Source organism: Topomyia yanbarensis, chromosome 1, assembly GCF_030247195.1.
Source record: "Topomyia yanbarensis strain Yona2022 chromosome 1, ASM3024719v1, whole genome shotgun sequence".
In the NCBI taxonomy this organism is placed as follows: domain Eukaryota; kingdom Metazoa; phylum Arthropoda; class Insecta; order Diptera; family Culicidae; genus Topomyia; species Topomyia yanbarensis.
Genome location: NC_080670.1, coordinates 110506604 through 110534103, shown reverse-complemented (window position 1 = coordinate 110534103; position 27500 = coordinate 110506604). Strand labels below are relative to the sequence as shown.

The 27500-nt window shown below is 36.4% G+C and overlaps 1 protein-coding gene and 1 pseudogene across 1 annotated transcript in view; one reads left to right on the top strand and one right to left on the bottom strand.

Annotated features, from left to right (window-relative positions):
- LOC131694260 (syntaxin-binding protein 5) overlaps positions 1-27500 on the bottom strand; it is a 2823745-nt gene that overhangs the window by 1197618 nt on the left and 1598627 nt on the right. The gene's annotated exons all lie outside the window — the stretch shown is intronic.
- Positions 8599-9283, top strand: LOC131694291 (cytochrome c oxidase subunit 2-like; annotated as a pseudogene).

The window sequence follows — 27500 nt, the reverse complement described above, 5'->3', positions numbered from 1 at the left end:
GTGTATTAAAATGTATAGGTCATCGCTTCAAATTTGAAGTTATATGACGAATATTTTAAAATTCTGAACTTCTTCGTATTTACTGAATCGTCCTAACACACTCTATTATTAAGTAACTTACATACAATATTGTGTTTCTCCATGTTTGTGCAAACATTTTGATATAATAATATCCATGTATAATATGTAGAACTATTGAGTAAACAGGTAATTTTCAAACCGTAAAACTAACAAGTCGCAAAGAATTTCAATGCCGTATGCCACGTACATTGTAAAAATCTTATCTCCTAAAAACTCGAAAAAGTATAGTAATTTTTGAAAATCTACTATTTATTGCATATATTACAAGTCTAGAAGCTCTAAGGATTGCATTGGTGTAAGGAAAATTGAAATTGGCTGACAAATGGTCGTGATACGATTGTTTGAACAGAAAAACTCATTTCGTCTGCACTGACTCTCAATTACTTTTTTTACGATTACTTCAGATATACAAATTTGCTTTCCATCATTCTTTGTTCACTGTTTTTATAAAAGATTTACCTATCCAATGGTGAAGAAAGAATTAAAATTGGTGAGCAAACAGCTAAGATATGGCAAGTCAAAGAAGCGTTCCCATTTTTTGCTCACTGATTTTGTTATTCTCTTTTTACTGTAACTTACTGTAGACAACACTATTCTTCTATTTTTGTAATTCGACGCGTTCACAAAAGATATACCTTTCTATTGGTGAAGACAGACTTAAAATCGATTATGTAACGGCTGAGATATGACCGGTCAAAGTAAGCGTTCCCATTTTTTTTACCCCCTTGGTATTCCGAGTGTTAATATTAATTTCATATAATTGAAATTATTATTTACTTATAATTTCTATTATTCTTTCAGCTATTATTGGAGCATTAGGAGGATTAAATCAAACCTCTTTACGAAAATTAATAGCTTTTTCTTCTATTAATCATTTAAGTTGAATATTAATAGCTATAATAAATAATGAATTATTATGATTAAGATATTTTTTTATTTAATCTTTTATATCAATATCAATTTTATTAATATTGAATAATTTTAAATTATTTCATTTTAACCAATTTTTTAATTTTAACATAATAAACCCATTAATTATTTTTTTTTATTTAATAATTTATTATCTCTTGGTGGATTACCTCCATTTTTAGGATTTTTACCCAAATGATTAGTTATTCAAAACCTTATTAATATAAATCAATTTTTTATCTTATTTATTATAGTTTGTTTAACATTAATTACTCTTTTTTATTATTTACGACTATCTTATAGAATTTTTATATTAAATTATAATAAAAATTCATGAATATTATTAAATTTATACTCTAATAAAAATTTAACTTTAATTTTTTGTATAAATTTTTTCTCTATTATAGGTTTAATAATTATTTCTTTAATTTATATTCTATTTTAAGAATTTAAGTTAATTAAACTCTTAGTCTTCAAAACTAATTATATTTGTTATAATCTTTTAATTCTTATTTTAATAAATTATTTCTTAATAATTTATTAAAATTCATGCGACAATGGTTATTTTCAACAAATCATAAAGATATTGGAACATTATATTTTATTTTTGGAGCTTGATCAGGAATAGTAGGAACTTCTTTAAGAATTTTAATTCGAACAGAATTAAGGCATCCTGGTGCTTTTATTGGTAATGATCAAATTTATAATGTTATTGTTACAGCTCATGCATTTATTATAATTTTCTTTATAGTTATACCCATTATAATTGGAGGGTTTGGAAATTGACTTGTTCCATTAATATTAGGAGCTCCTGATATAGCATTTCCTCGAATAAATAATATAAGTTTTTGATTATTACCACCTTCTTTAATATTACTCCTCTCAGGAAGCATAGTTGAAAATGGAGCTGGAACTGGTTGAACAGTTTACCCTCCTCTTTCTTCAGGAAATGCCCATGCTGGAGCTTCAGCTGATCTTTCTATTTTTTCTCTTCATCTAGCAGGTATTTCTTCTATATTAGGAGCTGTAAATTTTATTACAACAGTAATTAATATACGCTCTTCTGGTATTACATTAGATCGAATACCTTTATTTGTATGATCAGTAGTAATTACTGCATTATTACTTTTATTATCTCTTCCTGTATTAGCAGGAGCTATTACAATATTATTAACGGATCGAAATTTTAATACTTCATTCTTTGATCCTATTGGTGGAGGAGATCCTATTTTATATCAACATTTATTTTGATTTTTTGGACATCCAGAAGTATATATTTTAATTCTTCCCGGATTTGGAATAATTTCTCATATTATTTCACAAGAAAGAGGAAAAAAAGAAACATTTGGAACTTTAGGAATAATTTATGCTATATTAGCAATTGGATTATTAGGATTTATTGTTTGAGCTCACCATATATTTACAGTAGGTATAGATGTTGATACTCGAGCTTATTTCACTTCCGCTACTATAATTATTGCTATTCCTACAGGAATTAAAATTTTCAGTTGATTAGCTACATTACATGGAACACAATTAAATTATAATCCTGCTTTATTATGAACTTTAGGATTTGTTTTTTTATTTACAGTAGGAGGATTAACAGGAGTAATTTTAGCAAATTCTTCAATTGATATTATTCTTCATGATACTTATTATGTAGTAGCTCATTTCCATTATGTTCTTTCTATAGGAGCTGTATTTGCTATTATAGCTGGATTTATTCACTGATATCCTTTATTAACTGGATTAACTATAAATTCTTTATGATTAAAAATTCAATTTTTTATTATATTTATTGGAGTTAATTTTCCTTGTTTTCCTCAACATTTTTTAGGATTAGCAGGTATACCCCGACGATATTCTGATTTTCCTGATAGATATTTAACATGAAATATTATTTCTTCATTAGGAAGATCAATTTCATTATTTGGAATTTTATTTTTTTTATTTATTAGGCCATTACAAATATTTTTTAAAAATTATGTCACCCCCCCCCTGCAAAATCGCTGAAAAAAATCAGGGGGCAAATAATTTTTTTTTAAATAACCAAAATTCAAAAAATTGTCACGTTTTATAGAATAAAAATAGCTTCCATAGAGTTTTGCTTTTCGTAACTGAAAACTATTATGGTAGTTTTAGAAATTACCATCCCATGATAATTTTTATTTTGACCATTCTCGGGTAAATGTGAAGTTTAAATGAGATCATCGATCCAGTCCAACATCAAATGAAACGTTTGCTGGGCGCGGAAGGAAGGACCCATCTGTGTATTATCAAACAAACATCTCATGGAAAGGCTAATACAGACCGACTTCTGAATCGATTCCAAATTAAACTCAACAGTCGATCGAGACATAATCGATCGTTGCATTCGAAAATAATTTCGATAAGGAAACAATCTGAATTCTAATCAGACTCCTGGAGATTTATATGTGGTTCAATATTCTATATACATGAGCTTTACCGAAAGGTTTTTGACATTTAAAGATTTCATATGGGATCGTAGTATTCATACCGTATTTCCGCAGCCATATGTGCGATTCTTATGAACTTGATCAGATCAAAATCTGCTACCAAACCTTCCATTTAAGGCTAAGCTTGTGAAAATCGAATAAGCCGTTTTGCGAGAAGCCGAAGAGACATTAATTCTGAAATATTCCAAGAACCAGAAACATGCGAAATTTTCGAGATAGACGCTGGAATCAAAAGAACTTTGTCTGGCCATCAGCGATCAAGAATGCTCTAGCAAAGCTAAATATAGATCTTACAAATAATGGTATCATCGGCACTTACCGCAGGAAGAACCGGGAATCCATTATCGATGTTAATTTTTGTATCCTTGGAGTAACCGTAAAGATGGACTGAAAAGCGTGCGAGGATATATCCACAGCGACCACCAAGCGATTTGGCACAGCATTGATAACAGGACTATGAACTACACATGAATATGAATATGTAGGAGATATATAAACGAGTGAAGATGGAAAACAGCGATTTTTCACAGGAACGTGTCCGTCGAAGAACTTGAATTTGAGGGTATCCTCTTCAACCTAAATGCGAACGAGTTCACGGCACTACTAACAAAGGCGTGTAATGCGACCATACCAAGGGATGGGAAACTGAGAAACGGTCGCCGGGTGCAATACGACGATTATCGATCTACGTATAAGTTGCCTCCGAGCTTGGAGAAGAAGTCGGAGATCACTTCGGTTTCTCATCTCGCTCAGTTCAGAAGCTAGAAATCGCTCCGCTGCAATAGCGGAGCGATTTCTAGCTTCTTTACTTACACCCGCGCGACGCTTGGCAAAAATTGATTCCTTCTGCCTAGTGTGTGATACGTGAACAAACAATGAGTGACAATGCCAAGCAAAAGTATATCACGATGCGGGCAAACTGTGTTGCTGTCAGAGCTGCAAATTTTCACCAGGTTGTTTTGAACTTGAAGGAAGAACAAATCTCAAATCATGCCCTACTATGTTCAATTCGCAGTTATTCGTTTACATCATTCATTCAAACAGTCGAGCTGCTCAATCATTTTCCTTTCATTTTCGATTTCATTTACCTTGTGAATATCTCTGTACTGGGATATTGACTAAGTTTTTCAAGCAAAACTACTCTGAACATACTTCTTGCTGTTCATGTAAGCTTGAAAACATTTAAGCTAAACCTGTCAACATTTAACCTAAACTGGCCTCTACAGAGCAGATGACAACTTTGGTTGGTGAATGAAAAAGCATCAATTTGAAATGAAGACGTACGCTTCGGTTATGAAAATCCCGCCAACTTTAAAGTGAATGATTAAGGGAGGCTTTGAATTTGAATCATGGTTGGGTTTGATTGAGCTGAAAGTTGGCATTTGAAAATGAAAATTTGCACCACTGGTTGCTGTTGACTAAACGAAATATCCGGTAATACCATCAATTCATGAAGGGGAGCAAATGTTGAAGGAGAACTTGAAGTTCAACGTAGCTTGCGGTACTTTATGCGGTGCAATTCCACCATTTACGTCATGCGGTACTGAACATGTTAAAAAATATTAGTCAAGCAGAATCATTCGCTTCCCAGAACAACACGAAACACGTCATCGAATGTAATGACATTTTATACAGTATTCCAACGTATATAGATGTTGACAGTATCGAAAAAAAGATACATGACCTGGCACCACGTACTAGTTCCTTCGCTATCAATCCTGTCAAAATACGGAGAGGTGAATAGTGTTAAGGAAGATAGTTGGAGGAACTTCTTCCCAAGACTCCACAACGAAGTTCGTGTGGTGAGAATGCGTCCGACAAAACCTATTCCCTCTTACTTGACTTTCACATGCTAATCACCTAATGATGTTGAATATTCTCAACGAACACTAGTCACGCACCCAGGACAGATTCCTACCTGTCAATATTGTGATCATCCGCTACACCACAGGAAACCTTGCGCAGAGACTGCTAAAGAAATTCCACCTGATACGAGCAAAGCCGGTATACAATCATCGTATGTTAAACCACAACCAGTTGGTAAACCAACGACTGCAGACCGGACATTCACAAACACCAGCTCAACAACGATCGGCCCCAGTACCACTAAACCATCTGCCATTACCAACATCGAAGTAACAACGATTACAGCAAATGTTTCCAAACCAACAACCAACACCACCAATAAGGAATCTAATACCGATGAAGAAGGATTTACAATAGCGACCCGTAAGCACAAACAACAAATAAGAACATCCGACGATGAGCAAGATGAATGCAGTACCGATGATGACATGGACGTAAACGAAAACGCGAGAGAAGACGGACCAAATGACCCACAATGTGCGCTCCACGGCTCAGTTGTGCTAACGCATTGAGCTGTGTAAAATATATTTAAAATTAAAAAGAAGTCAGAAAGCTCGAGGGAAGCGAGCTGCAAGAACCGCTCTCAACAAAGCAGTCAAGCTGTACAAGAAAGCCTTGCCACAAACCCAACGCGAATTTCCTTAGGAAAGACCTACAAAGTTGGCACAACAAAAATAAAAGGCTCAGCTGCACCACCTGAAAGGTGCCCGGAAAAGATGGAGGTCACCATCGAAAGGTTTTCCCCACAACATGAATCTATTCTCGCCGTACAGTGAGGAGGATGATCACAAAGATGAAGATCGATTTACCAACAAACAGATTATCGAGATGGCGAAAGCCATAAAAGTGAAGCGATACATGAGAGCCCGGATAGTTTCAAAACGATCCGATAATTGGAAGCGACAAAAGCTGATGTTGCTTCCGATGCCGGGACAGCATGGAAATCTTTCAGCGTAGTCAATATATCCCTTGGTAATGTTAGAGAGAAGGAGTAATCCTGAACAAGCTAACGAAGTACGCGGACCGTGAGAACGGCATCTCATATAATTCGGCTTCGTTATAGGCAGGTCTACAGTGAAATCCACCCGAACGGTTGTGGGAGTTGTGGAGACAGCAGAGATAAGGATATCGTTTTTGCGTGGTGGTTCCCTTAGGCGTGAAGAATGCTTCAATAGTACTAGCTGGGAAGCAATCGCCCACACGCTGTACAGCACGAGTAACTCTGCAGGATATTATAGAGCTACTTTCAGTACCGAACACTGATCTACGAGACAGACAAGGGGGAATCACAACTACAACTGACGTTCCTCGACTCGACGCTGTGGAACGCAGTGTACGATGGAGTATTGAAGCTGAAGCTTCCCAGAGATATAACGATTTTCGGCTTCACGGATGATGTGGTGTTCCAAGTAATCGGACAATCGCTAGAAGAGGAGACACTCGACACGGAGACGATTGCCCATCATAAAACAGAGTTGGTGATGACTAGCAGCCGAAAGACAGCGCGGTCGGAAAATATATCATCGACTTGAACTTTTAAAGTCACGACGATTATGTTAAGGGGAAGGCTGTGAGAGTAACCACAGCTTTGCTTGAGGCGCCAGTGTACTGGGCACCACGAACCAGCGGAAATCGCTGGACCGAAGCATGTGAACAGACTAGTTTCACCGTCAGGGACAAGATCGAGTAGGTCGAGTGAAGCACCAGCGGTGGGTCGTCGAGTTTTCAACGAACTGGAAGCAGCGAACTAGAAGCTACGCTCCATCCAGTATCGCCGAACCGCCCTCGCCAAGTACTGGTTGGCCCTTTGAGTAGGATTTATATACTATGCGAGTAGATTGCGACAAAACTGGGAGCTAAATGACTCGCGCAAAAGCCATCGGTATCAGGAGAACTTCCGACGAGGAATTGAGATGGCTCGCGAAAACAGGAACTAAATGGTTCACAGAAACGAGAGCCAAATGGCTAACGGAAGTTCACCACTGCGATTAGCCGGATATGTGTTCGGAGCTAAACCGCTCTAATGTATCATTTTGTCTTAAGACTGAATCAGCCTCCCCACGATATAACGCTTCGATGCAGTCGACATTTTCAGATATCGACGAACTGAATCTAGTGGTATATGACACTCGACACTCCGGGTGTAGCTTAAAAAGTCGAGTTTCAGAGTGATTGCACAGTCTTCCTTATATGAAAAAGGCAAAAAATGAACTGATGATTGCTATACATTTCATAAATCCGTAAATGAATTTCTCTGATATGGCTACCTACTGCGCAACAAGATGGAGAAAAATGCAAAGATTTCGAAGATGTACACGGAACCGAGCCGAATTACTATCATGTACCAAACAAACAAATCTACAAGTCTTCAAGCACAAGCGATAAACCAAAGCTGATGTTTCCACTAGAGTTCGAAAAAGTATAGTATGCACAGGATGTACGTTCGCCAGGCTACTGTATATGAAATACGCAATAGAAAAAATATCAGAGAAAACCATATCTGAGATAAATAATTCCATTGACGCACACTTTACCTTTGGATTCATTTCAGAATGTTTTCCAAAAGTCCATAAGTGAAATGTTGCAATCCTGTTTCTGTACATTGTTATCAAGCAGGTTCACCTTTGACCGATTTCCATGCCTTATGTGTACAGTCGGTCCATGTGCCGCCATAACGGAACGAAAACTATTCAAGCAACCAAAAGTTAATACCTTAATGTACTCTTAAATGTTTTTTAAGTTCTTAGAGAACTTTCAAGCTCTTATTGGGAATTTAGAAATTGCACTGTTCGGAAAATTATTTAAAACGAAAACTTTAGCATCCCTTTCCTATGTGAACTTTTGATTGATTCAGTAATGTTTGCTTGAATTTTTCTAGTAAAACAAATAGCTCAACCCCGCTATACGAAATCACCCTGCGGAAATGTCCATGAGAACAATCGAAAGAAAATGCAAAAAGAAAAAAAATTGTTTTTATTAAAATAAATATTTATTTTTTGTTTGCCCCCCCCTTCAGAAAAAAATTTGTACTTGGACATAATTTTTAAAAAAGATTTGTAATGGCCTTATTTGAGAAAGAATAATTTCTCAACGAAATCCTTTATTCCCTATACAACTATCTTCTTCTATTGAATGATTCCACTCTATACCACCTATAGAACATACTTATCTAGAATTACCATTATTAACATCTTCTAATTTCTAATATGGCAGATTAGTGCAATGAATTTAAGCTTCATATATAAAAAATTTTTTTTATTAGAAAATGGCAACATGATCAAATTTAGGTTTACAAAATAGTTTATCTCCATTAATAGAATAATTGAATTTTTTCCATGATTATACAATTTTAATTTTAATTATAATTACAATATTAATTTCCTATATAATAATTCTATTATTTTTCAATAAATTTAATAATCGATTTTTACTACATGGACAAACTATTGAAATTATTTGAACAATTTTACCTGCTATTATTTTAATATTTATTGCATTTCCATCTCTTCATTTATTATACTTAATAGATGAAATTAATTCTCCATTAATTACTTTAAAAACAATTGGTCATCAATGATATTGAAGTTATGAATATTCAAATTTTAATAATTTAGAATTTGATTCTTATATAATTCCTACAAATGAATTAAATAATAATAATTTTCGTCTATTAGATGTAGATAATCGTATTATTTTACCTTTTAATACTCAAATTCGAATTTTAGTTACAGCTACAGATGTACTTCATTCTTGAACAATTCCAGCTCTAGGAATTAAAATTGATGCTACTCCTGGACGATTAAATCAATCAAATTTTTTAATAAATCAACCAGGATTATTTTTTGGACAATGTTCAGAAATTTGTGGAGCTAATCATAGTTTTATACCAATTGTTATTGAAAGAATTCCAATAAATTATTTCATTAAATGAATTACTTCTAAAATTGATTCATTAGATGACTGAAAGTAAGTAATGATCTCTTAAATCATATTATAGTAAATTAACAATTTCTTTTTTTTTTTTTTTTTTTTTTTTTTTATTATTTTTAGATTTACTTTAATAATTTTTAATGTAAAAAATTATTATTATTTTTTTATTTATCTTTAAAATTTTCACAATCTTTAATATTTAAACAACCTTCTATATCTTGAAAATGATAACAAATTTATTTTCTGTATTTGATCCTTCTACTTCAATTATAAATTTATCATTAAATAGATTAAGAACATTTTTAGGATTATTAATTATTCCTTTTTCTTTTTGATTAATACCAAATCGATTTCAAATTATTTGAAATAATTTATCTTTAACTCTCCATAAAGAATTTAAACTTCTATTAAATTCTAATATTCACAATGGAAGAACATTAATATTTATTTCACTTTTTTCTTTAATTATATTTAATAATTTTTTAGGATTATTTCCTTATATTTTTACTAGAACTAGTCATTTAACTTTAACTTTAACATTAGCTTTTCCTCTTTGATTAAGTTTTATATTATATGGATGAATTTGTCATACCCAACATATATTTACCCACTTAGTTTCTCAAGGTACTCCAGGTATTTTAATACCTTTTATAGTATGTATTGAAACTATTAGAAATGTAATTCGACCAGGAACTTTAGCTGTTCGATTAACTGCCAATTTAATTGCAGGTCATCTTTTATTAACTTTATTAGGAAATACAGGCCCTATATCAACATCTTATATTATTTTATCATTAATTTTAATTACTCAAATTGCTCTATTAATCTTAGAATCAGCAGTTGCAATTATTCAATCTTATGTATTTTCTGTATTAAGAACACGTTATTCAAGTGAAACTAATTAATGACAACTCATTCAAATCATCCTTTTCATTTAGTTGATTATAGACCATGGCCTTTAACTGGTGCTATTGGAACAATAACAACTGTTACAGGATTTACTCAATGATTTCACCAATATAATATATCACAATTTATTTTAGGAAATATTATTATTCTAATAACTATATATCAATGATGACGAGATATTTCACAAGAAGGAACATTTCAAGGACTTCACTCATTTTCAGTTACATTAGGATTACGATGAGGTATAATTTTATTTATTATTTCTGAAATTTTTTTTTATTTCATTTTTTTGATCTTTTTTCATAGAAGTTTATCACCAACTATTGAATTAGGTATAAACTGACCACCTATAGGAATTATTCCATTTAATCCTTTTCAAATTCCTTTATTAAATACAGCAATTTTACTTGCTTCTGGAGTTACTGTTACATGAGCACATCATAGCTTAATAGAAAATAATCATACTCAAACTACACAAAGTTTATTTTTTACAATTTTATTAGGATTTTATTTCTCAATTTTACAAGCTTATGAATATATTGAATCACCATTTACTATTGCAGATAGAACTTATGGATCAACCTTTTTTATAGCAACTGGATTTCATGGTCTTCATGTATTAATTGGAACTACATTTTTAACAGTATGTTTTTTTCGTCATATTAATAATCATTTTTCAAAAAGACATCATTTTGGATTTGAAGCTGCAGCTTGATATTGACATTTTGTTGATGTAGTTTGATTATTTTTATATATTTCTATTTATTGATGAGGTAGTTAATTTATAAAGTATATATTTGTATATTTGACTTCCAATCATAAGGACTAATTTATTTTAGTATAAATAATTATGTTATTATTATTATTATTATTATTATTATTATTATTAGTTTATTAGCGACACTTTACCACGGCGGTGGCATTCGTGTCGAGATAAAGAAAGAAAAAAAAAACTTATATAATATCATGATAAATTCAGATTACAATATAAGAACTTAGATTTCATTGAACAGGTTACCAGCTCTCAAGAACTTTATAGCAGATTTTTCCTTCTCGGTGGTGAGCGCCAATATTTCAGAGAGTGAACCTATGATGCCACAGTTTTTCCGAATTTGTTCTAGTCCTTTGCATTCGACTAGCAAGTGTTGTATTGTCACCTGTACGCCGCAGTATACGCACACTGGTGAGGGCTTATTATTCATCAAATGTGCGTGGGTGATTCGTGTGTGTCCTATTCTAGCTCGTGTTAAAACACGTTGTTCAGATGGGCATTTCCGGTCCGGAACTTTTGTGGGTTTTTGTTTGATTTGCCGCAAATGGACGTGACTTTGATGCCATTCTGATTCCCATACTTCCCAAATTCTGGTTTTGATTGCCCGAACAGCATCTACTGCAGCTACAGGGATGTCTAGTTGCATTTGATTTCTTCCTTGTTTAGCAAGTTCGTCTGCTATCTCGTTGCCTACTATTCCAGAGTGACCAGGTATCCAGCTGAACGTGATGTCCTGTTCTTCGGTGACTTTTTCAATTGCCTGTATCCAGAGATGTTTGGATCGACCTCCGATTAGGGCGTGAATGCAACTTGCGGAGTCGGTCAAGATAATGACGTTTTCCCCTCTATGCACGTTCGAACAGCAGTTTTTAATGCATATGCTTCAGCAGAAAATACACTGCATGTATCTGGCAAGCGGATGCAGAAATGGTTGTTGTTCATAACTACTCCAGCTCCGATTTTGTTGTTGTCTTTGGAACCATCTGTGTATATCTGATCGTGTTTACTGTAATGACTGGAGATGAATTCTTTAAACTTAGGCAGAACTGTATTTTTATTCGCGCCAGCTCTAATAGTTCGCCTAAGATTGTTATCAACTTTAGGGGCTGGCGCATACCATACTCTATCTGTATTTCTAAGCGTTTTGCATACAGCTGGAAAGGGGCTTCCGGTTGTTTCCAGTAGAATTGTTTTTGCTCTTTGCAGCAGCGGGTACTCTGTGTTTTCATTTTTTTCTGATAGACGAACGGCAAGTTGACATAGGCGTTGAATTAATGCTAAATGAAAGGGTAGACAGCCAGCCTCAGCCATGATGGAGATAATAGGGCTTGTTGGAAATGCACCAGCTGATTCACGGGCTACGTCGTTGTAGAAGGGACCTAGTATTCTTTCCATTGCTTCCATGTTAGTGCTCGTTATTCCGAGACCGAAGAATAGCTTTGACACAACCAAAGCGAACCCTACTCTCAGTAAGGTAGCTCTGCTACTTCTTTTGAGACGATATCCAAGTATTCGCAGAATGCGAATTTTCTTGCGGCAATTTTGCTTGACGGTTGCGAAGTGCTTCAGAAAATTGAACCTGGAATCGAATAGAATTCCCAAAATTTTTAAACTTCGAACACGGGGGGTTCCTTATCTACAATAAGAAAAGCTGATAACGGAGTACCGCAAGGTTCAATTTTGTCTGTGACACTGTTCCTCGTGGCTATGGAACCAATTTTCAACGTAATTGCACCCGATGCCGAAATCCTCGTGTATGCAGACGATGTCATACTAATAGTGAAAGGAAACAACCATGGTATGATTCGTCAGAGATTAAGAAAAGCAGTCGCAGCAGTACAGGTAAACTTCGATATAACGTACCCTCGATACAACGTACCCTCGATATAGCGTCACTCGATATAACGTACATTTTGCCTCGATATAACGTACATATTTTAAAATTTATTTTTCTGGTCCAAATTTTTCTTCGATTATTCATGTATTCCATATTTTAAGAATTGAATATGTCATACACAATCTTAAAACGTACTAATTGAGCTTCTATTGAGGATGTTAGCAATTGGCTACTTCATTGAAGGTTTCGAGAGGTTTTTATCCAATTTTATTTGCGTATGATCGTATCGTAGTTTATCAAAACCAACCATTTATCTCAATGAATAATACATGATCAGTAAGTTCTAACTGGAAACAAGAAAAACTAGAATTAAGAATATTGGTGTGGCCATTGATGGATGGTTTCGGGACGGTTAAATCTGGGCTGAATTACAATGTTTTCCATGGAATGCTGTGCAACAAAAAACAGCATGTGCAATGCTTAATAACAGTCAGACACAGTTGCTTCAAGAAAATCTCGACGTTTCATGCATTTTAAAGATGTTTTGCATCAAAAATACGAATTCGATTTTTGAAATTTCATGGGGTCCCCCATTTGAAAAAAAATTTGAGTTCCGGCTTATATGGGAATTTCATGTGACCGGACGGTTCAGTCTATATTTCCGGAACCATATAAGCGATCCGTATGAAATTTTATAGACATCTGTGGGGATAATATAGCTATCATTTGGGACTAAGTTTATGAAAATCGGCCCTACCATTTTCGAGAAACTGATATGAGTTTGCTAGTTTTGAAAGATAGCCGCTTTTCCCGGGCACTTCCGGAACCGTCTATGGTGGTCAATGTAATCAACGAAAATTTGTTTGGACGTTGGTGACCTAGAACTGCAAATTTAAGTTGTTTCAGAGACATTTTAGCGAAATTTTTACCTTTTTTGCTTTCATCAGAGTTTCGGTTTGAATCATAATTTGCTATGTGATTGCACGCCACAACCCGTAACTCCGGAACCGGAAGTCGGTTCGGTATAAAATTTAATAGCCATTTACGGGGACGCAATACCTTTCTTTTGAGACTAAGTTTGGTTGATTCGGTCTAGCCATCTCCGAGAAACCGATGTGACTGTTATTCTGAATTTAGATGCTTCCGCCGGGGCTTCCGGAACCGATGATGGTGGCCAATACGGCCAAAGAGACTTTGAATGGATGTTAGTGATCTAATACTACAAATCGAAGCAGTTGTAGTCATAGTTTGGAAAATTTTTCACCTTTATACATTCATTGCAGAATTTATTAAAATCGACATTTTCTGCGTGATCGTGCTCACCACCCTGTAATTCCGGAACCGGAAGTCGGATCTATCAGAAATTCAATAACAGCTTATGGGAACGTTGTATCTTTCATTTAAGACTAAGTTTGTCAAAATCGGATCAGCCATCTCTGAGAAAAATGAGTGACATTTTTGGTCACATACACATACACAGACGCACATACACACGCATATATACATACACACGCACAGACATTTGCCGAACTCGACGAGCTGAATCGAATGGTATATGTCACTCGGCCCTCCGAGCCTCCGTTAAAATTCGATTTTCAGAGCAATTGCAATACCTTTCTATTGAGAAAGGCAAAAACATTTTACGAGATCAGACAGAATAATAATTGACTGATGGCTTATTAATAAGGAAAGGAATAAGAATATTTTCAATATAATTCTATGATAATTGCATTTTGGTTTAGATTTCAGATTTAATTCATTTAAGCAAAAAAGAATAATTACATGGAACCACATAATTTTCGCATAAGAAAAGTTGTTTCACACTGCTAAGTAGATTAGATTTTAAAAATTAGTTACGCTTTGTCAAAATTCTACAAAATAAAGTACCATGAACAACAATTTTGTGATTTTTTTGTATGCTTCGATATAACGTACAATTCGATATAACGAACATTTTTTAAATGGAAATGTACGTTATATCGAAGTTTACCTGTAGTGGAGTGGGCATCCGGCGTAGGTTTCTCCATAGCCCCAACGAAATCGAAATTGCTCCACGCGTGTTCCATTAATCATCGCAAGCGAGGCCGAGCTTTAAAAATCAACAAAATTTCGCTAAAATGTCTCTGAAACAACTTAAATTTGCAGTTCTAGGTCACCAACGTCCAAACAAATTTTCGTTGATTACATTGACCACCATAGACGGTTCCGGAAGTGCCAGGGAAAAGCGGCTATCTTTCAAAACTAGCAAACTCATATCAGTTTCTCGAAAATGGTAGGGCCGATTTTCATAAACTTAGTCCCAAATGATAGCTATATTATCCCCACAGATGTCTATAAAATTTCATACGTTGAAAATTGGTTCCATAGCCACGAGGAACAGTGTCACAGACAAAATTGAACCTTGCGGTACTCCGTTATCAGCTTTTCTTATTGTAGATAAGGAACCGTTTGCAGCTACTTGAAAGTATCTGTCGGAAAGGAAACTGGACAGAGTATTCATCATACGCCCGGAAATTCGCCACCCTGCTAAGGTTCGTAGAATTGCGGGTCTATACGTCGTATCGTATGCTTTTGAAATGTCTAGAGATACGATCTCCACATGCTCATCTTTTTCTAGACTGATGAGGGATTCTAGCCTTGCGAAGTGAGTGTCAACTCCTTTTCCGGCACGGAACGCGTGCTGACGTGAATCTAATTTGCCAGTAGTCTCCAGTTCAGTTATAAGCCTTCGATTGACCATTCTTTCGAATAGCTTGCCGAGACAACTCAACAGTGTTATCGGCCTGTATCCATCGGGTTTACTACGGTCTGTTTCCGGTTTTGGGATAGGAATTATAATTCCAACTTTCCATTTAGCAGGAAAACTACCACTATCCCATACTCTGTTGAACAGTTCCAGCAGGGCTGTTTTTGCTGAGAATGGAAGACGTTGCAATAGTACGTAACTAACGTTATCCACACCTGTAGAACAACCACCCCTCCGATTAAGTGCCCACATAAGTTCTTCTATAGTGAAGTCCATATTGTAGCGTTTGTGTAGGTTTGGGCGTTGATTCTTGAAGGCTGCACAGTTGTCTGTTTTGTGTTTTTTTCCGAAAGTCTGCGGGGTAGTGTTCGTTGGATGATTTATGTTGATATTCATCAGCCAGTGCATTTGCTACCTGTTGCGGATCGTTGGTATGTCCTGTTGATAGATTCAGTGATATTGTGTTGTTGTACCTTTTACCCTGAAGCCTGTTAATGTTACTCCACACTTGGCTTGTTGGGGTATCCGGGTTAATACTTTCAACAAAGCTATCCCAACTTTTCTGCTTTGCTTCTTGTATTGTTTTGCGGCAGACAGATCGAGCCTCTTGGAATTGTTTCAGCGCGGCATTTTTTCGCGGGTCGTCCTCTTTTAAGTGACGAAGGGCACGTAAGCATTTACGTCTGGTTTTAATTACAGCTTTGACTTGCTCGTTCCACCAAGCGACAGCTTTTCGTCCTACACTGCCTGTGGTTTTGGGAATGCTAGATTCTGCAGCAGCTATGATCCGGTCTGTGAATTCATCCACCGTGAGAGTGGAACACGAACGAAGAGTGTCTTTTGTTATTTCTTCGTAGAGGCCCTAGTTAGCCTTTTCAAATATCCATTTAGCTCGATGATGGTGTTGTTCGATAGTGTTGCAAGGTGAGTCAATCAATATAGGTAGGTGGTCACAACCAGAGTAGTCTAGTAGAACTTTCCAATCGAACTTAGCAGCATGCGAAGCTGAACAAATGGAAACGTCGAGTGCTTGGGAGGCCCCTGTAGAAGGGTCAATGCGCGTATGAGTTCCGTTATTGAGGACAATCATGTTATGTTGAACGACCAAATCTAAAATAGTTTCACCTCTTTTTTTGGCTGTATACGCTGAATTGGTAGTCCTACTACCCCATGCTGTGTGATGAGCATTCAAGTCGCCTAATAAGAGTACTGGCTTTGGAAGCTCTCTCAACAGTTCGCCTAACATTTCGGCAGCGTTTTTTTTCTGTGGGCGGAAGATAGACTGAAGCGATCGTGATTGTTATTGGTTCAGAGTCAGATGAAACTATTGAAGGTGAATATTGTTCCATATTGTTGTTGTAGAGATCCATCTCGATGGGATTCTTGTAGCGAAATCCGAATGCAAGCTTCTTTTGCGTTATTTCATCCGTATAATCCTGGGCGTCCATTACATATTCTCGTTCTATTTGATGAGATTGAGCGCTGCTGAAGCCAACAGGGTGAAGCTCTGCATCGGGTTCTGAATTGGTGGGGAAAATAGTGGCATTTGACTGTGCGTTAGAGCTAAAATGTTTTTGAATACTTGCCCGGGAGTACGGACAGCCCACGTCGACAGCCGCCAGAGGCTCGTCGGAATGATCCGGTACATCACTGGTCAGGGTCGACGAGGGGGGCCTCGCTCTTGGCGAATCACGTGTTGAGAAGGTGTTTTTCTTGCTTGTCGATGGTACGCTGGTGATGTTGTGAGTCCTATCATATTCAGCAGCTGTTAGGGCAGATATTTTGGTTGTGATGGGAATCGAGCTGAATGTTTGGTTGTCATCTAGCGGGCGGGAAGCGTTGAAATTGTTACTACAGGGCAGTAAAGGTCGTTCATCCATTCCATTGTTGTTTTTCATTGCAAGGTTGTTATTTTGAGTGTTCCAGTATGTTTCTTCACTATGTGCTCGGTCCATTATTCTTCTCGGTGCTGGTGATTGTGCTATTTGAAGTTGTCGGTGCAGTACGCTTACCCCGATGGTTAGCAGCTTCGGTAGGTGATATCTCCATTAGGGTGACAGGAAAAAAATGACCCCTATCGGCCCACCTCTGCGTCGATTCCTAGTCCCACCAGGAGTACTTGCACCAAATTTGAAGCAAATTGGACAAGTCTAACTACCGGACCAACGGGCCTGAAGTTTGTATGGGAATTTTCAATAATTTACATGGAGAAAACCCACCAGCACGCATTTTCGCCGCTAGGTGGCACTGTATGCATCGTATTATCACTGTAAGTGAAAATAAGAAGGATAATTGAATTGTCTACAACTTAGTCGAAGACTGCAAGTTAATCCGACTTTGTTAAAAGAAGTTATTAAACTTTTAACGAAGTGATGTCTGAGTCAGTTTTGCATGGGGCCTAATAGTGCATGGTTGTGTATCAGTACTCGATTCACACGAACTAAACATTTTTGTGAAATAATCGTTAGGTTTAGCTCAATGGTATGTTCAGAAGAATTATAGTAAATAATACGAGTCATGCTTCGATTAGAAAATTTTAGTTCCACCTGTTACCGCATAGAGGGTGCCAACACTAACTTTTCAACGGAGAGAGATAGAAATTTGGTGTCTTCTACAAAGTTATAGAACAGGCATTTTTCAGTATTTCTTCTGAATATCTTGATACTCTATCTCTCTTCTATGAAAAGTTAGTAGTGGCGCCCTCTATGCGGTCACAGGTGGAACTAAAATTTTCTAACCAAAACATAACTCGTATTATTTACTATAATTCTTGTAAACATACTATTCGGCTAAATCTAACCATTATTTCACAAAAATATATAGTTCGCGGGACTCGAGTACTGATACACAACCATGCACTGCTAGGCCCCATGCAAAACTGACTCAGACATCACTTCGTTAAAAGTTTAATAACTTCTTTTAACATAGCCGGATTTACTAGCAGTCTTCGACTAAGTTGTAGATAATTAAAATATCTTTCTTATTTTCACTTACAGTGATAATACGATGTATACAGTGCCCCCTAGCGGCGAAAATTCGAGCTAGTGAGTTTTCTTCATGTAAATTGTTGAAAAATCCAATATAAACTTCAGGCACGTTGGTCCGGTAGTTAGACTTGTCCGATTTGCTTCAAATTTGGTACAAGTACTCCTGGTGGGACTAGGAATCGACTCAGGGGTGGGCCGATTGAGTTTTCAAAATTTCATCATTTTTCTGGGCAGTCTAATCTCCATGTAACGTTTGCCACTTCTGCTGCGAGTGTGAATATCATACTCATTCCTATTGCTTTTGCGGTTGTCTTGTTGGTTAGGTTGTAGAGAGATAAAGGACTGGTTCTTTCGAGATAGGCGGGGGTTTTGTACAGTTGAATTTGGCTGCGTGGGTGTGAATGGAGAGATATTCGTTGTCGGTGATTGGAATGTGGCTGAAGTTTGTTGCTCGCAGTGCGTGATTTCAGTAGGTTTTTCAATGCAGCAAGCTCCTTCGTTAGCATAGCTACTTGCTTCTGGAGGGTAGCTATTGTTTGGTCTTTAGCAGCCAGTTGCTGCTGAATTTGTTCTTGGACAACTCCAGCAAAAGTCTCTCGTTTAGTGTCTTCGGTGAGTATACGTCTTGCTTCGGCAAACGATATATTTGTGTCAATTTTCAATCGGACGATTTTTTCTTCCTGTTTGTACTTTGGGCAGTCGCGTGATGTAACTTGATGCTCAGATTTGCAGTGGAGACAATGTTGTTGGTTTTTACATTGCTCTCCCTAGGATATATCATACGATTTGGAGCAACTTAGGCAGATTCCAGCTTGTTGACAGTGTTTTTTTGAGTGTCCGTAAAGACCACAATTAAAACAAATCAATGGTGAAGGGTAGTAGACACGCACTTGGATTCGCAACAGCCCAAAGTAGATATACTTCGGTACGACCGTGCCGTGAAATGACAGGACCAGTAGTGGAGTATTTTGTAGGGTACCTTTTACGCGCTTTTTGATTCTTCGTACAGTATGTATGCCTTGGGCTTTGAGGTGGTCCAGTATCTGTTCTTCGTCTTTGTTGATGGTGTCCGGATCATATACTACGCCTTTAACCGTGTTGAGAGTAGGATGTGGAGCGATTTCTATCTTGGTGCCGTCCGTTAATTCTGTGATTTCTGTAAACTTTTCAGCAATGATCTTAGAGCTGGTGCGAAGAAGGTACCGCGATCCTCGACCTTCGCGCGACGCTTTAATTGTTCTGGCTTCTTTTACACCAACTTTCATTTCGATTGAAGTGCCTACTATGAAAGAGTCCGGCAAAGCAGCAGTTTCTCCCTCTTGATCTTTTTCATTTGTTTTTCGGCGCAACACAAATACCATTTCTTGACCCATGTCATTTGATCCAAGCATCCATTCTGGCATATTACTTCGGCGTATCGTTCCTGCTGTGCCCCCGGAGGGGCCAGAGGAGCAGCCGGACATTTGTCCGGTGCAGTCCACCACTATTTATTTCGTTTTTAATCCTCACGAAGACGAGAAAACGTACGAAAAAGTAACCGTTTAGCTTCCACTTGGTACTCAGTGCACACACTATTTACACTATGTCGCTGATATGTATGTGTTCATGAAAGGCGTCAGCGACGCGTGTTAATTATAACAATAGTTTTTTAGTAATTTCACTATTAATCGCTTAGATTTCACTTTAACTTCACTTTACTGGAAGAGATTCCAGCTAGGACTATTACGTGACCGACAATGGTGGTGATTTGAGGAAAGTTTTCAGGAAAAGATAATTACTTGGGAGCAATTTGAGCGAATTGATAAGCTACTGTATCCCGAGCGCGAAAGTGATAATATAATATAATATAATATAATATAATAAGACTGTGCTTCACAGGATCATAATTATATTATTTTTTATTATAAGTATCATTATTTTAATTATTACCATTATCATAATAATAATTGCAACTTTCTTATCAAAAAAAACTATTATAGATCGAGAAAAATGTTCACCATTTGAATGTGGATTTGATCCAATAAATTATTCACGATTACCTTTTTCCCTACGATTTTTTTTAATTGCAATTATTTTCTTAATTTTTGATGTTGAAATTGCTTTAATTTTACCAATAATTTTAATTATTAAATCATCAAATTTAATCAACTGAATTATTAGAAGATTATTTTTCATTTTAATTTTATTAATTGGACTTTACCATGAATGAAATCAAGGAATATTAGAATGAAATAATTAATTATTAAATATGAAGCAATAAAGTGCAATTAGTTTCGACCTAATCATAGATGTTCAATCATCCTTATTTTAGGATAATAGTTAATTATAACATTTAATTTGCATTTAAAAGGAGGTATATCACGGTTAATGATTTCAATGAATATTTATATTCCAATTAAATTAATTTTTAAAAATATAAATGGAATTAAACCATTAAAGAAAAAAGTTAGCAGCTTTTTCTTGATCATCATATTTTATTTATATAGTTTAATTAAAACATTATATTTTCAATATAAAAATAAAAATATTTTTTTTTATAAATACTTTATTTAAAAATTAAAATAATTTCCTTAATATCTTCAATATTATGCTCTATATATATAAGCTATTTAAATAATTTCAAAATAATAAAATAACTAAAATAAATACTCATATTATATATCTCAATAAATAAATTTTTAAATTATTATTCTGAAATTCTTGAATATATAAAGAATAATTTTTTAATTGAATATATAATAATTGTCCTCCAAAATATTCTCTTCATCCTTAATCAAAAATTTTTAATCTTATAAATCCAATTAATAAAAAAATTTTTACTAATCCAAAAGTAGAAATTATTGGTATAAATCATATTCTTCCAAAAAATCTTCTAAAATTATAAAAATAAAAAGATTTATTTATAAAAACCTGTTTTAATCCACCTAGCGGTGCAATTGTGCCTTTCTCATTTCTCTAAACTATGGCACGGAGGCTTTTTATGTTCAACATAATTGTGGAAATGTCCATTACATTCTTAGTACACTTTGCACTTATACACAATGGCATGCCAGCCACGAACTTGATGAGCTACGTGTTGACGGTGAAACACTTGAAATAAAAAAATATAATACTCCATTAGCCTAATCAGCATTAGATCAATGTTATCTGCTTGCTAACTCATTTTGTCATGCGGGGGTGTGTATGTGAGGAGGGCGAAAGTCCCATGAACGAACGACTCCCGAGCTTAAATTGGTATGCTTTGTGATATAGTGGTGGTTTAAAGATGATGGGGTTGAAAGGGAGGGGTATGAGGGCTGGATGGGGTGGTGGTCTGAGGGGTGATTTAAGGAGATTTTTAAAGGAGGGAAGTGAACAGTAGAGGGGGGGGGTTGTAACCCATCTCCGTAAACAATCAACTACGCCCCTGTTAAAATCCAGAAACCTTATGAGAGTCAAAAAAAAATTTGGCCCTCCTCCTTGGCCGGGATTAGGTTGACGTTTTTCAGAGTGATTGCATAACCTTTCTATATGAGAAAGGCAAAAATGTGCCAAAATCCAAAAAAGTGAATAGTCGTCAAATTTTTTTTCGAGTTTGCATCAAATCTCGACGTTTCATGCACCTTGAACACATTTAACATCAAAAATAAAAATTCTATTTTTAATTTTTCCTATAGTTTATATGAGAAATTTCTGTGTGGCCGCACTCTGAAACCCGTAATTCCGGAACCAGAATTCCTATCGATCCAAAATTCAATAGCAGCCGATGGGAAGGTTGCACCTTTCATTTGAGACTAAGTTTGGGCAAATCGGTCCAGCCATCTCTGAGAAAAATGAGTGACATTATTTGACACATACGCACATACATACACACACACACATACATACATACACACACATACAGACTTTTTCCGATCTCGACGAACTGAGTCGAATGGGATATGACACGCGGCCCTCCGGGCCGGGATTAGGTTGACGTTTTTCAGAGTGATTGCATAACCTTTCTATATGAGAAAGGCAAAAATGTGCCAAAATCCAAAAAAGTGAATCGTCGTCAAATTTTTTTTCGAGTTTGCATCAAATCTCGACGTTTCATGCACCTTGAACACATTTAACATCAAAAATAAAAATTCTATTTTTAATTTTTCCTATAGTTTATATGAGAAATTTCTGTGTGGCCGCACTCTGAAACCCGTAATTCCGGAACCAGAATTCCGATCGATCCAAAATTCAATAGCAGCCGATGGGAAGGTTGCACCTTTCATTTGAGACTAAGTTTGGGCAAATCGGTCCAGCCATCTCTGAGAAAAATGAGTGACATTATTTGACACATACGCACATACATACACACACACATACACACACACATACACACACATACATACATACACACACATACAGACTTTTTCCGATCTCGACGAACTGAGTCGAATGGGATGTGACACTCGGCCCTCCGGGCCGGGATTAGGTTGACGTTTTTCAGAGTGATTGCATAACCTTTCTATATGAGAAAGGCAAAAATGTGCCAAAATCCAAAAAAGTGAATCGTCGTCAAATTTTTTTTCGAGTTTGCATCAAATCTCGACGTTTCATGCACCTTGAACACATTTAACATCAAAAATAAAAATTCTATTTTTAATTTTTCCTATAGTTTATATGAGAAATTTCTGTGTGGCCGCACTCTGAAACCCGTAATTCCGATCGATCCAAAATTCAATAGCAGCCGATGGGAAGGTTGCACCTTTCATTTGAGACTAAGTTTGGGCAAATCGGTCCAGCCATCTCTGAGAAAAATGAGTGACATTATTTGACACATACGCACATACATACACACAGACACACATACACACACATACACACACATACATACATACACACACACATACAGACTTTTTCCGATCTCGACGACCTGAGTCGAATGGGATATGACACTCGGACCTCCGGGCCGGGATTAGGTTGACGTTTTTCAGAGTGATTGCATAACCTTTCTATATGAGAAAGGCAAAAAGTTGCCAAAATCCAAAAAGTGAATCGTCGTCAAATTTTTTTTCGAGTTTGCATCAAATCTCGACGTTTCATGCACCTTGAACACATTTAACATCAAAAATAAAAATTCTATTTTTAATTTTTCCTATAGTTTATATGAGAAATTTCTGTGTGGCCGCACTCTGAAACCCGTAATTCCGATCGATCCAAAATTCAATAGCAGCCGATGGGAAGGTTGCACCTTTCATTTGAGACTAAGTTTGGGCAAATCGGTCCAGCCATCTCTGAGAAAAATGAGTGACATTATTTGACACATACGCACATACATACACACAGACACACATACACACACATACACACACACATACACACACATATATACATACACACACATACAGACTTTTTCCGATCTCGACGAACTGAGTCGAATGGGATATGACACTCGGCCCTCCGGGCCGGGATTAGGTTGACGTTTTTCAGAGTGATTGCATAACCTTTCTATATGAGAAAGGCAAAAATGTGCCAAAATCCAAAAAAGTGAATCGTCGTCAAATTTTTTTTCGAGTTTGCATCAAATCTCGACGTTTCATGCACCTTGAACACATTTAACATCAAAAATAAAAAAATTCTATTTTTAATTTTTCCTATAGTTTATATGAGAAATTTCTGTGCGACCGCACTCTGAAACCCGTAATTTCGATCGATCCAAAATTCAATAGCAGCCGATGGGAAGGTTGCACCTTTCATTTGAGACTAAGTTTGGGCAAATCGGTCCAGCCATCTCTGAGAAAAATGAGTGACATTATTTGACACATACGCACATACATACACACACACACATACACACACATACGCACACATACAGACTTTTTCCGATCTCGACGAACTGAGTCGAATGGGATATGACACTCGGCCCTCCGGGCCGGGATTAGGTTGACGTTTTTCAGAGTGATTGCATAACCTTTCTATATGAGAAAGGCAAAAATGTGCCAAAATCCAAAAAGTGAATCGTCGTCAAATTTTTTTTTCGAGTTTGCATCAAATCTCGACGTTTCATGCACCTTGAACACATTTAACATCAAAAATAAAAATTCTATTTTTAATTTTTCCTATAGTTTATATGAGAAATTTCTGTGTGGCCGCACTCTGAAACCCGTAATTCCGGAGCCAGAATTCCGATCGATCCAAAATTCAATAGCAGCCGATGGGAAGGTTGCATCTTTCATTTGAGACTAAGTTTGGGCAAATCGGTCCAGCCATCTCTGAGAAAAATTAGTGACATTATTTGACACATACGCACATACATACACACACACATACACACACACACACATACACACACATACGCACACATACAGACTTTTTCCGATCTCGACGAACTGAGTCGAATGGGATATGACACTCGGCCCTCCGGGCCGGGATTAGGTTGACGTTTTTCAGAGTGATTGCATAACCTTTCTATATGAGAAAGGCAAAAATTTGCCAAAATCCAAAAAAGTGAATCGTCGTCAAATTTTTTTTCGAGTTTGCATCAAATCTCGACGTTTCATGCACCTTGAACACATTTAACATCAAAAATAAAAATTCTATTTTTAATTTTTCCTATAGTTTATATGAGAAATTTCTGTGTGGCCGCACTCTGAAACCCGTAATTTCGGAACCAGAATTCCGATCGATCCAAAATTCAATAGCAGCCGATGGGAAGGTTGCACCTTTCATTTGAGACTAAGTTTGGGCAAATCGGTCCAGCCATCTCTGAGAAAAATGAGTGACATTATTTGACACATACGCACATACATACACACACACATACACACACTTACATACATACACACATACACACACACATACAGACTTTTTCCGATCTCGACGAACTGAGTCGAATGGGATATGACACTCGGCCCTCCGGGCCGGGATTAGGTTGACGTTTTTCAGAGTGATTGCATAACCTTTCTATATGAGAAAGGCAAAAATGTGCCAAAATCCAAAAAAGTGAATCGTCGTCAAATTTTTTTTCGAGTTTGCATCAAATCTCGACGTTTCATGCACCTTGAACACATTTAACATCAAAAATAAAAAATTCTATTTTTAATTTTTCCTATAGTTTATATGAGAAATTTCTGTGTGGCCGCACTCTGAAACCCGTAATTCCGATCGATCCAAAATTCAATAGCAGCCGATGGGAAGGTTGCACCTTTCATTTGAGACTAAGTTTGGGCAAATCGGTCCAGCCATCTCTGAGAAAAATGAGTGACATTATTTGACACATACGCACATACATACACACACACACATACACACACATACACACACATACAGACTTTTTCCGATCTCGACGAACTGAGTCGAATGGGATATGACACTCGGCCCTCCGGGCCGGGATTAGGTTGACGTTTTTCAGAGTGATTGCATAACCTTTCTATATGAGAAAGGCAAAAATGTGTCAAAATCCAAAAAGTGAATCGTCGTCAAATTTTTTTTCGAGTTTGCATCAAATCTCGACGTTTCATGCACCTTGAACACATTTAACATCAAAAATAAAAATTCTATTTTTAATTTTTCCTATAGTTTATATGAGAAATTTCTGTGTGGCCGCACTCTGAAACCCGTAATTCCGGAACCAGAATTCCGATCGATCCAAAATTCAATAGCAGCCGATGGGAAGGTTGCACCTTTCATTTGAGACTAAGTTTGGGTAAATCGGTCCAGCCATCTCTGAGAAAAATGAGTGACATTATTTGACACATACGCACATACATACACACACACACATACACACACACACACATACACACACATACGCACACATACAGACTTTTTCCGATCTCGACGAACTGAGTCGAATGGGATATGACACTCGGCCCTCCGGGCCGGCATTAGGTTGACGTTTTTCAGAGTGATTGCATAACCTTTCTATATGAGAAAGGCAAAAATGTGCCAAAATCCAAAAAGTGAATCGTCGTCAAATTTTTTTTTCGAGTTTGCATCAAATCTCGACGTTTCATGCACCTTGAACACATTTAACATCAAAAATAAAAATTCTATTTTTAATTTTTCCTATAGTTTATATGAGAAATTTCTGTGTGGCCGCACTCTGAAACCCGTAATTCCGCAACCAGAATTCCGATCGATCCAAAATTCAATAGCAGCCGATGGGAAGGTTGCACCTTTCATTTGAGACTAAGTTTGGGCAAATCGGTCCAGCCATCTCTGAGAAAAATGAGTGACATTATTTGACACATACGCACATACATACACACACACATACACACACTTACATACATACACACATACACACACACATACAGACTTTTTCCGATCTCGACGAACTGAGTCGAATGGGATATGACACTCGGCCCTCCGGGCCGGGATTAGGTTGACGTTTTTCAGAGTGATTGCATAACCTTTCTATATGAGAAAGGCAAAAATGTGCCAAAATCCAAAAAAGTGAATCGTCGTCAAATTTTTTTTCGAGTTTGCATCAAATCTCGACGTTTCATGCACCTTGAACACATTTAACATCAAAAATAAAAATTCTATTTTTAATTTTTCCTATAGTTTATATGAGAAATTTCTGTGTGGCCGCACTCTGAAACCCGTAATTCCGCAACCAGAATTCCGATCGATCCAAAATTCAATAGCAGCCGATGGGAAGGTTGCACCTTTCATTTGAGACTAAGTTTGGGCAAATCGGTCCAGCCATCTCTGAGAAAAATGAGTGACATTATTTGACACATACGCACATACATACACACACACACATACACACACACACACATACACACACATACGCACACATACAGACTTTTTCCGATCTCGACGAACTGAGTCGAATGGGATATGACACTCGGCCCTCCGGGCCGGCATTAGGTTGACGTTTTTCAGAGTGATTGCATAACCTTTCTATATGAGAAAGGCAAAAATGTGCCAAAATCCAAAAAGTGAATCGTCGTCAAATTTTTTTTTCGAGTTTGCATCAAATCTCGACGTTTCATGCACCTTGAACACATTTAACATCAAA